This window comes from Carassius auratus, chromosome 31 (genome assembly GCF_003368295.1).
Source record: "Carassius auratus strain Wakin chromosome 31, ASM336829v1, whole genome shotgun sequence".
NCBI classification, from domain to species: Eukaryota; Metazoa; Chordata; class Actinopteri; order Cypriniformes; family Cyprinidae; genus Carassius; species Carassius auratus.
The window spans coordinates 28,276,372-28,287,129 of record NC_039273.1 but is presented as its reverse complement, the minus strand read 5'-3'; positions in this window follow the sequence as shown (position 1 = coordinate 28,287,129).

Sequence of the window (10,758 nt, the reverse complement as noted above, 5' to 3'; positions counted from 1 at the left end):
GACGACAAGGCTCCATTTCTCTTAAAATAAGAAAACATTTTTTATGTTTTCATCCAATGATCTTTGCAGAACCTCTCATGAAATGCAGGCCCCATTGGCAACCTTCAGACTAACAAGACTGGTCATGTGTTTTGACACTAACTGCATAAGATGGATGTTGAAAATCCCCCTAACTTCAGCAAACAAGCGAGCAGCTTAGTAGGATTTAATAAGGATTACATTGTAATGGCTCATCTAGCAAATATTAAAATAACCTTTTCAAATTTGAGCCTATGCAGAGTAAATACGATTCTTCATGTTCAACTCAAACAATTTGCTGTCGTGGGTAGGCTATATTGTGACATTTGAAATTTGAGATTGAAAAGTAAAAACACTTAAATATTGAGCTCTTATTTATTTATTTATTGCAGCAAATTGAATTAGATGTGATAAAATGTCTGGATATTCCATGCTGTATAAGGGGTAGGAATTGGGACTGTGTTCCTCTGTGTTAAAGGCAGTATGAGTGTCTGAAAGAATCAAATGGATACTTGTGGATACCAACCGTAGCACAGTCATTTTCACAGATGTATTCAGTTCTTTGTGAAGCACCAGACCACTGAACCAATCAGCAATATTCTTTTTTTCCCTCTGAGCTATTTGACAGTTTGTGAGATTAGCTTGTCAGAATGTGAAAATCTGACCTGTTGCCATCTGTCATGATGGGGTCTGAGAAAGCATCATGGGATATTTGGCATACATTACAGTATGTTCTCTGAGGGCATGAAACAATCCCAATATTCATGCCCACCAGCAGCGATTAGCAGAACCACTTTTACAAATATTACTATAGAGGGCAAAGCTGGAGCAGAGAAAATTGATGATTCTCTTTTGTCCTTTACGCTGTTTGAGCTCGGAAAGAGACCATTACTTGTTTTTGTATGCAAAAAGCAAAAAGACAACCTTGAATGTGACTTTATTTTTGTAAGTGTGCACTTTTCTTTTAGACTCAACGCTCTTTAACTTATTTAGCTTATTTAAAGGGGATAGTTCACACAAAAATGAAAACTTTGTCATCATTTACCCTCCCTCATGTTGTTCATTTGTGTTCATTCTTCTGCTTTTATATACTTTTAACTAAAGAAGCATATTTCTTCATGTTTCTTACATATGTGACCCTGGACCACAAAACCAGTCATAAGTGTAGGTTTTCATCTGAAAGCTGAATAAATAAACTTTCCAATGATGTATGGTGTGTTATGATAGGACAATATTTGGCCGAGATATGGCTATTTGAAAATCTGAAATCTGAGGGTGCAAAAAAAAAAAAACTAAATGTTGAGAAAATTGTCTTTGAAGTTGTCTGAATGAAGTCCTTAGCAATGCTGATTAACAATCAAAAATTAAGTTTTCATATATTTGCAGTAGGAAATTTACTAAATATCTTCATGGAACATTGAAAAATCAATCAATTTGACCCATGCAATGTATTTTTGGCTATTGCTACAAGTGACTTAAGTGACCCAGTGATCTAAGACTGGTTTGTGGTCCAGGGTCACATTTGTGCAATCTTAACAGGTACAGTGCATGCATATAATTTTCTCATTACTAGGATTTTTTTTTTGTTTTTTTTCAAAAGTTACTGCTTGACCTATATCTATCCTATATGTAGTGTCCTCCACATGCAATTTCATGCCTGGCACCCCATTACCTGCGTTGCATTATCAAACCGCACACCCCAGCCCAGCTGCCATCGCCAGCTGTCTAATTCACTTGTGTCGCCACATGAGACGGGCCTGCCTATCTAGATAAGAAATTTTGCCCATCCTCTCACTTTAGTTGTGGAACATGGTTCCAACTGATGTTAGAAGGGACTTATTCTTATTTTTTATAGCTTACGGTAACAAAATCGATAGACAGTCAGGTCTAGTCAGGTGAAAGAGAAGAGATGTATTTTTATTCTCATCTTCCTCTCTCAATAAAGTTGAGATTGGATGAATCGTTGAATAATAGCAAATCAATGGAGTAATCAACTCCATTAATCCCGGAGGCATTCCATATGGGCAGTATTGGGATGTTGTTCTCTATATGAAGGATAGAGGTCGGCCTAAAGTGAACCGCTGTGAATGTGATTTAATCTTCACTTTAGATGAAGGCTTGTCTTTTTTTATGAGAGCTGTGACCTTTCTTAAGTATATAGCTAATGACATTGAGGCTCCTGTTGCAGTATCGGCATGCCAGTTCACCGCTGTCTGATTTCTTCTTCATTACCGTAGAAGCCTCATCAGACTAACAGGCAGAGCGGCTGGAATAATCACTATTCAAGTATTCCAGTTGTAGACTACAAAAGAATATCTAATAGCATTTCAAAGGAACACGGTGCAGATATTAGCTTGTGCCTTCAGCCATTTAAGCTGTCTTAAATATAAAGACAAGGGTAGAAGCATTGCACTGCAGGATTAAAAAAAACCTAATAACTGAGTTTGACTTTTGTAGCCTACACATCATCATTGCACTTTGGAGCTCTAAGGTTGTTTGTTTAATTATTATGAACACATTCGTAAGTTTGGATATGCCAGTTGGACACTGTATAACATGTGTCCCACGTATTATATAATGTGTGAGTGAGTCTGAGGAAAACACCCCAGGAAGTCTTCCTGGATTGTGTGTGTGTGTTCAAAAGTGGCTTTACAACGGAAAATGTATGAAGCACTCCAGCACTTCAAACACCCTCTGAAGTGTGTCATGATCCACTGTGATCCACTGTGAAGTTCATTTCCTTTCAGATTTGTGTCTGGATTTCCTTTCAGTTGACTATGCCAAATCTTTGCATATTTACACAACAATCAGTCAAGATGTTAGAAGCATTTCACTCCATCCAATTCTAAATGGTTTGATTGAATGTAGCAGTTTTGGCCTGAGTTACTTTTTGCACTACACATTTTAAAATCAGATCTTTGCACAACAACAACTGATTTAGCTGATTTTCAGTGTTCGAGAATATAAAAAAGAGCAGTAAGGACTGATTTTTCTGGTGGCTGGGATTTCTATGGTTTCTGGAGGAGGACCTAATGACATCCCATTAATAAGATTGAACATTTAGGTTGAAATAATTGAAACCCAGTGAATCGCTTATCTGAGATATATTCATTAGAGTAGCTCTAAATGCCTCAGTGAGCTTTGCATGACATATTCTTTATTTCTTTGGAGAAGTTTATGCATGAATATGCTCAGTATTCCATTCTGTCTGTCACGACGAGCATTGTTAAAAATAAAACAATAAACCCAACGGCTCAATCTAACCTGACTGCTAGATTTTTGTGTGTTACCTACTTTGGAAAATATGTTTTATTGGATTTTTCTGTCAAGCAAGGAAATGTTCATCAGAGCAAGAAGATGTAGTTCTGGCACCAGTGTCAACATAAGTTGTTTACTGTTGTAGAATTTGATGTGCAGATGGGACATCCTCAATGCTCATGTTTAATGTATACAGGATGCTCTTTTTCACAGCAAATGAGAAATGACCTTACAAGATGTCAGTAGTGTTCCATATTAATGTGCAGGAGTGAATCCACTAATCCCCACCTGTGAATGCTTTTTTCAAAAGTGCCTCGTGATATACCAGCTTACAAAATGAAGTGGAGACCCATATGGTCTGACCCATAGGCAAAAAGGTCAGTTGAGTTTTGCCTTTAAACATCAAAAGCAAAGTAAATGCCCTTTTACATCAAATGCAAAGTATAATGTAAAACAAATTGCAGAAAGATTCATTCACACCAACACTGAAACAAATTTTTGCCAAGCTTAATAAAAGCTCATTTCAACTTCCTGTTCTTCTGTTATTTATGAAACAAACCCAAAATGGGATGTTTAAAAAATGTTTTTTTTTTCTCTTTCACAAAATGTATGCATGTATGTATGTATTTTTGATGCTGATGAGGAAATAAGGCTATGTTAAGGCATTAGCTGTTGGAATTGAAATATTACCATGCAGTCTGGTGGCTTAATGTTGGCTGGTTGATTTGCAATTGTGACGATAGTGGCAGGGCCGAGAGCCATGGGTCTGGAGCATATCTCATGCAAAACATTACAAATTTGCCATGACATCACCATGACTCTTCCATGTATTTTTGCAAATAAATCGAAGAAATATGGTTTGATTAATGCCAACATTCATATGTTAGCTGAATTGGAAACAAAGTTAAAATTAATATTAATAAGCTTAGATATATTTAGTACATTTACTCTGTATGCATAACAGGATAAGATTTGCCTTTTAGTATGCAACAGATGATACAGTGGAAGGTTAATTAACATCACGTTAATTAATCAAAATATGCATCCGGATTTGGGTTTGAACATTGCATCTGGTAAAATTTTGTTGTTGTTGTTGTTGTTGTTGTTTTGTCCCATTACCATTTAGGTCATGAAAGAGTGATTGTCAAACGTGTGTGTGTGTGTGTGTGTGTGTGTGGTCAATAGATTGCTGTCTGTTCATTGAGATAAGACCAGGTAATGGCTGATCTCTTTACTTCCAGGCACTCTGTGACATTGCACACAAATTTTTTATTAGTGCTTGCAGAAGATGTAAAGCATCGTTTAGGAATCAGCAGCATTCAAAAACATATTATGTGCCCATGCTAAAATGTTAATGACACATATTGAAGTGAAAATTCCTTCATCCATTCAGTCATTCAATATACTTAATAAGCTGTAAGGAAAAGAGCAGTGTGAACATTCTTTAAAACTTCCACTTTTCCACTTCCACAAGAAGCAAGAAAAGTCAAAGAATGTCATGAGGGTGACTATTATCCACTTAAGTGCTTATGATGTTGATAAGTCAAAAATACATATAGTACAGTATATATTGTAATATTTGACACATTTACATTTCAAAAGAGAAGCAGAATTCAAAGGTCCTTGGATTCTTGGATAACCCTTTCTAAGTAATTACCTAGGATTTGAAAAGATGTTCAGATGTCTTTTATGGTCTCTGTAGCAACCGCTGGTATAATATATTATAGGAGGCACACTGATGAGAAAAATTTCAATGTTAATAGAAGCCTGGAGGAGGTGATATGTATTGATGCATTGAAAAGGTGCGTAAGCACCGCTCAATTATACTTGCAATTATGCCCATAGAGAAGTGGAAGGGAAAATATCTGCCTAATATAGTAATGGAAATATTTGTTACAGCAATTACTGCCTGTGATGTTTGTCCAAGGTATTACGGATGAATTTGCTGAAAGGTTTGCCTTAATGATTTGTAGTTTTTATGCCCCTGGGCAAGGCTTTTTAATTTCATTGGCTGAGCTATACAAGCGCTCTGTGCATTTAAAACTTCACATTTACTCAGAACTGAAAAAATAATGATGTTAAAAAAAATCTATTTAATTACTTTGAAGTCTAAAGTATGCAGTTAATTACATAATCATTACACAGACAGTCTTATTGCTGGATGTATGTTAAAGCCCTGGAGTGAGGGGAAAAAAACATTGCTTTTCTGCCACAGTACTTAACACTGTTACTGCTCTAAATGCTTTAACGGACCATTTTCAGCACATTTATGACTAACTGAGACCATTGAAATTGTTAAAATGATGACTTTTGCCATACTGTAACTCAAAAAGCTTGACAGTAGTGATGACATCTTACTGTGCCAGCAGATTCCCAGTAGTCTCTGATGATGTTTTTAAAGTTGGATAGATCGATATAGCAAAAAAAGCCTTGGCTAAATCCTGTTAGGAACCTCAACCTTACCATTGATCTGGGTGAGAATGAAATTCTGTTCAAACCTCCTCCCCACCGAGCAGACTTCTAAGGCTGATTCAACATTACACAGACGTAAAGATGCGGCAGAGACATTCAGGAGGCTTATCTTCAGAGGTTTCAAAACATCCCTCACCACATGCTATATGCTAGGCTTAGGGGAAGAGATGCATATTTATCATTGAGCTAGCAGACAGGAAGGATTTGATGGACGTACATAAAGCAGTCTGTCAGTGAGTTGAGGATGCAGTATGCAGTGTGTAGTTTGTAAGTAGTGGATTAGTTTCTAACATAAATATTCATGTATTCTGGACTTAGAGTACAGAAAAGTAAAGACAAAGCATGGTAAAGACAGTAATTTGTTGTTACTGGTCATTTTAAGTAGTATCAGTTATAGTTGTTGCACTGCATGTTGATTGTACCCATTTTACTTCCTTCATTACTTTCCCCGATTCATAGCCTGCAATGTTTCCATGTGCTGAACACTCTTATAAATTAATATTTGGCTTTTAATTAAATGCATAATAGTTTACCAAATCAAGCAGTTGTATCATTTCCAACACTTTTGTTTCATTTTCCAGTCCAGTGGTGAGATTATAAGATTTTGTATGCTGCAAATGACTGTTTTCAGTAGTCTGTTCACGTACACATATTATTTCTCAACAATATTTTCAGGTAACCGACAAACTATAACTGCAATGCATGCAATAAAATCTTTCTCTGAACAAATCAATCAATACATTTTAAAAAATCATTTTGACTGTGTAAAATAACTTGAAATCATATGTGAAGGCTTTTTGAATTTGGCTTGGTTTTCCCTGCAGCTTTCAAGCTTCCCGTCGTCATGGGAACAGCCGAAATGACCTGGAAGATACCCTATGGAAAATGAATTCTATTCATTGAAATGAAGTTAATGGACATCTTATGGGTACACCACCAACAGCTCTCGTTTCTATTCTACACTGATAGCTAATAGCATAATGGCAGTCATTCACTTATCTGTAGCTCTTCACAACAACTGTAACTGACCCTTTCTGATCAGACCTCTAGCAAACACTCCTAACCAATAAATCCTTTATTAAGCTTTCAGCGCTTTTCCACCACCAGTGTTTGATATTTGTGGAGACAACCGCTAATTGCATTTTCTCTGGCAGGCAGGCAGAAAAACATGATCTCTGGTTACCAGATGTTTTTACAAATACAAATAAAACCTTTTACTCTTTATTAAATCACATTTTATTAATTGCGTATACAGTAGCTAACATGTAAAAGTGCATTTCTGCCTCATAGTAAAAAATAAATAAAAGAATCGAGTAAGGGAAATAAGAAATAAGGAAAATAGGAAATAAGTAAGAGGTTAAAATAACAAATAAAGCTGTATATGTTGTTTCGATTGTCCTGTTGTTTTTCTTTTTTTGTTTTGCTCTATGGACAGCTGTGCCTCAAGGAGGTTTTAACATTGTATCTTTCCTCATTCATAAATCATTTCATTCCAGCCCATTCGGTGGAGGTATAACACCCGATTACATCGCTCTGCTAACCACTAAAATAAGAAGAGGAGTGAGCTTATAATTAATGTTTACAATTTCTGTTAAAGTCAAATTTGAGCTGTAGTGTTTGTAATGCTGTGGATGTTTGCCTGGTTAGCTTGGCATAATTAGCCCTTGCTGGTAAATGTTGTAACTAACTACACTTCTCTACAGTCATTAAAAAGTAGTGTGATTATTAGTTTTTTTATTATTATTGTTATTATTATTTACAAGCAATCTATGAATTGCATGTATTTCATTGTGTTGTAATAATATTTTCCATGTGTTCTGCCTTTGAATTTACAGCCTAAGATAGCTGCTAGTAAAAAGAGATTTTTTACAGTGAGGTCAGCCAAACAGCATTGACATGATGTATTTTTTCCGCTACTGCTGGGTCACATGACATTTATGGCTCGGGTAATTGGCTTTATGTAATATAAATCTCTTTGGTGTTTTATCAGTGTTATTTTTGTATTGTTTAATGTATTACTTCAGTAATTTTACTAAAACAAACAAACAAAAAATTTTTTTTTCTTTTGTATTTTATGTATAAAAATAGACATCAAGATAATAGTAGTGCAATATGTACTTATTAGCTAGTTTTCCATGTAAACCCCTTTGTACCAAATCCACTATTTTTCTTATGCTGCTACTGGCCTTGGTTGACATATTCTTTAAAAGGGTCACCCTTTCATTTTGTTTTGCCATCTTTGTTTGCAATAGCAATTGCAAAGAATTTTTATTTGATGAACTGTGCAGCAGGTAAGTGGATGCTTTAGGTCCACAATATAATGAGAATGCATGTTGGTTAAAGCTTAAGTTACCGGTCACTCCTCTATCTTGCCTCAACAAAGCACCATCCCATTCAATTAAACAATACTCTAACCTTATCTTTTTAAAAAAAAATTTTTTTATCAATAACCATGATAAACAGTAGTGTCGAGTTTGACCAACCACAGAAGTCTCTGGGTGAACCAGATAGCAAAAGCACACAACTTGCTGAAACATACAGTATGAGAGCAGGAGTTGCTTTACTAACAATGGCTTCCATACATCAATGTCTATGGGAATTGTTAGCCATTCTAGAGGTGGAGAAACAGCAACATATGGCAGAATGACGTACAATCGATATCTTGATGTCTAAATGATTGTGTCAGTTGGAATCAATATATTTATTAAGTGTTGTACAGTGAGGACTGATTGTATCCTTGATTAAAATAACCTAGGTTTTTATATTTAAGTATTCAATTTCTGCACCACCAAATCAGAATTGCAAAAAAATTGATGTCGACATAATATACATCTTGGTCTGCATGACTAATATATAAATGACAGCATTTCCTGTACAGAATTCGGACAGTTTCTGTAAATTCACTTCTGCTGGAATAATTTCAAGGGTCTGGCACAAATTAACAGCAGTTGATTCGTTTCATTCTGTTCTGGTAAGCTGCTTAATGACAAATTATTTCCTGCCTGCTTATGGGTTATAATTATGCATTAAAGTAGTGTAAATTGACTTCCCAGTGGCTTTTTGTGTTGTGTCCCCAAGAATCCTCTGTTTGCTCTTGAAGTAATTTAAAATATATTGAATAACTTGTTTTGATGACGAAATCATTTTTTTTTCATAAACTAATATAGGAAGGCAACAGGAAAATGCCTTTTATATTGATCTGTATTATAAATAATATTATTTAAAGATTTCAAATCCACAATGCATATAATTTTTATTCTAAATTTGATTATTTAATGATTTCAAAGCCAAAGCAATTCTTTATTTTATTCAGTTGTTCAGTCTTATGTCCTCTTTCTCTCCCATCATTTTTGCTTTGATAATTTTTAACAGTGATCATTTTTGAGAGATCATTACCCCAAAATTTGGAAGATCTGATGAAGCTGCCAACCAGCTGCTCTGTGATGTTATTTACCAGCCCATATTTGTGTCAGTTTTGATAAAACAAGGAAGGGAGGAAGATGATGATGTGGAAGAGGATGCAAGCTTACGTATGTAAGTATGTGAGGTAGAAAGAGAAAGTAAACACACAGAGGGGAATTGAAACATTTGAAGGTCTTGCAGGTGCTTTAAGTGACTTTGGTGAATAAATCGCCATAGGCAAGTACTATATCCTCCACAAATGCCTCACTGGCAATTCCTTTTGGAGCCTGTTTTCAATTATTTACAAAGGTATAGAACATTAGTGAGAATGGTTCCGCATATAAAATGTCTAGCACACTATTTTGACACATTTGTGGTGGACTAACAGGGCCAAGGGAATATTTTGTAATTATAATAACAAATTATATCTTTAATATGAGGTCAGAGTTTAATCTGTACACTGCTGGAAGGGAACAAGAATATATTCTGAGAACAATTAAACAAATTTCTTTTGTGTCTGAAAAAGTCCTGATGAATTAAGAAAGACTGCTCTGAAAAATCCAATTCACCCTCTTAGTTAATATTTCAGTTACCTTATATTAATCTGATTGTCACATAACCATTCAAATAAAATTATTGCTGAGATGAAGGTAATCATAACTTGTCAGCTCTCCTTCATTAGCAACTGTCGTGAGAAATGAAATGGTCTTGCTGAACTGTCATCACTTTACTGCATTGATAGTAACAGAAGATTTCTCTCCTACCAAGACCTGTCATATTAAAATAAAAAAGCTTAGCCATTCATGCTGTTAGGGTGTGTGTGACCCTGGACCACAAAACCAGTCTTAAGTTGCATGGGTATGTTTGTAGCAATACCCAAAAATGCATTGTATGGATCAAAATTATATATTTTTCTTTTATGACTTGACTTGGACAACTTTAAATGTCATTTTCTCAACATTTAGATTTTTTTGCACCCTCAGACTCCAGATCTTCAAATAGTTGTATCATACACCTGACCCTAAACCTCACAGGAAACTTTGTGCATTTTTGCTATCCCAAAAAACAAAAAAAAAACAAAAAAACTCTTTCTGTATGATTTATAAGCATTTTGAAAAATGGGGACATGGGTTATGTCCTCATAAGTCACCCTCTCCTTGTAATACCTGTGTCATACCCATGTCATTATACAGAGTTGTGTCCTGATGCATTACAAAAACAAGAGCACACACACACACACACACACACACACACACATATATAGTGTATAGAGACAGCCATGCATGCCCATGCCATAACACCACCTCCACCAAGCTTTACAGATGATGTTGTATGTTTAGGATCATATACAGTTCCCTCTTTTCTCCAAACTTATGCTTTCCAGTTACTTAGATAAAGGTTAATCTTTGTCTCATCAGTCCAGCAACTCAGTTCCAAAATTCTACTGGCTCACATGTGTGAAGAATCTTGCCTTTCTATTTCTGGTGCTGATCAGAGGTTTGCATCTTGCTGTGTAGCTTCTGTAATTCTGTGTCAAATTCTCCTGCGGACTGTAGATTGACAGAGCATCACCCCAGCTTTCTGGAGGTTGTTGGTAATTTTACAGAC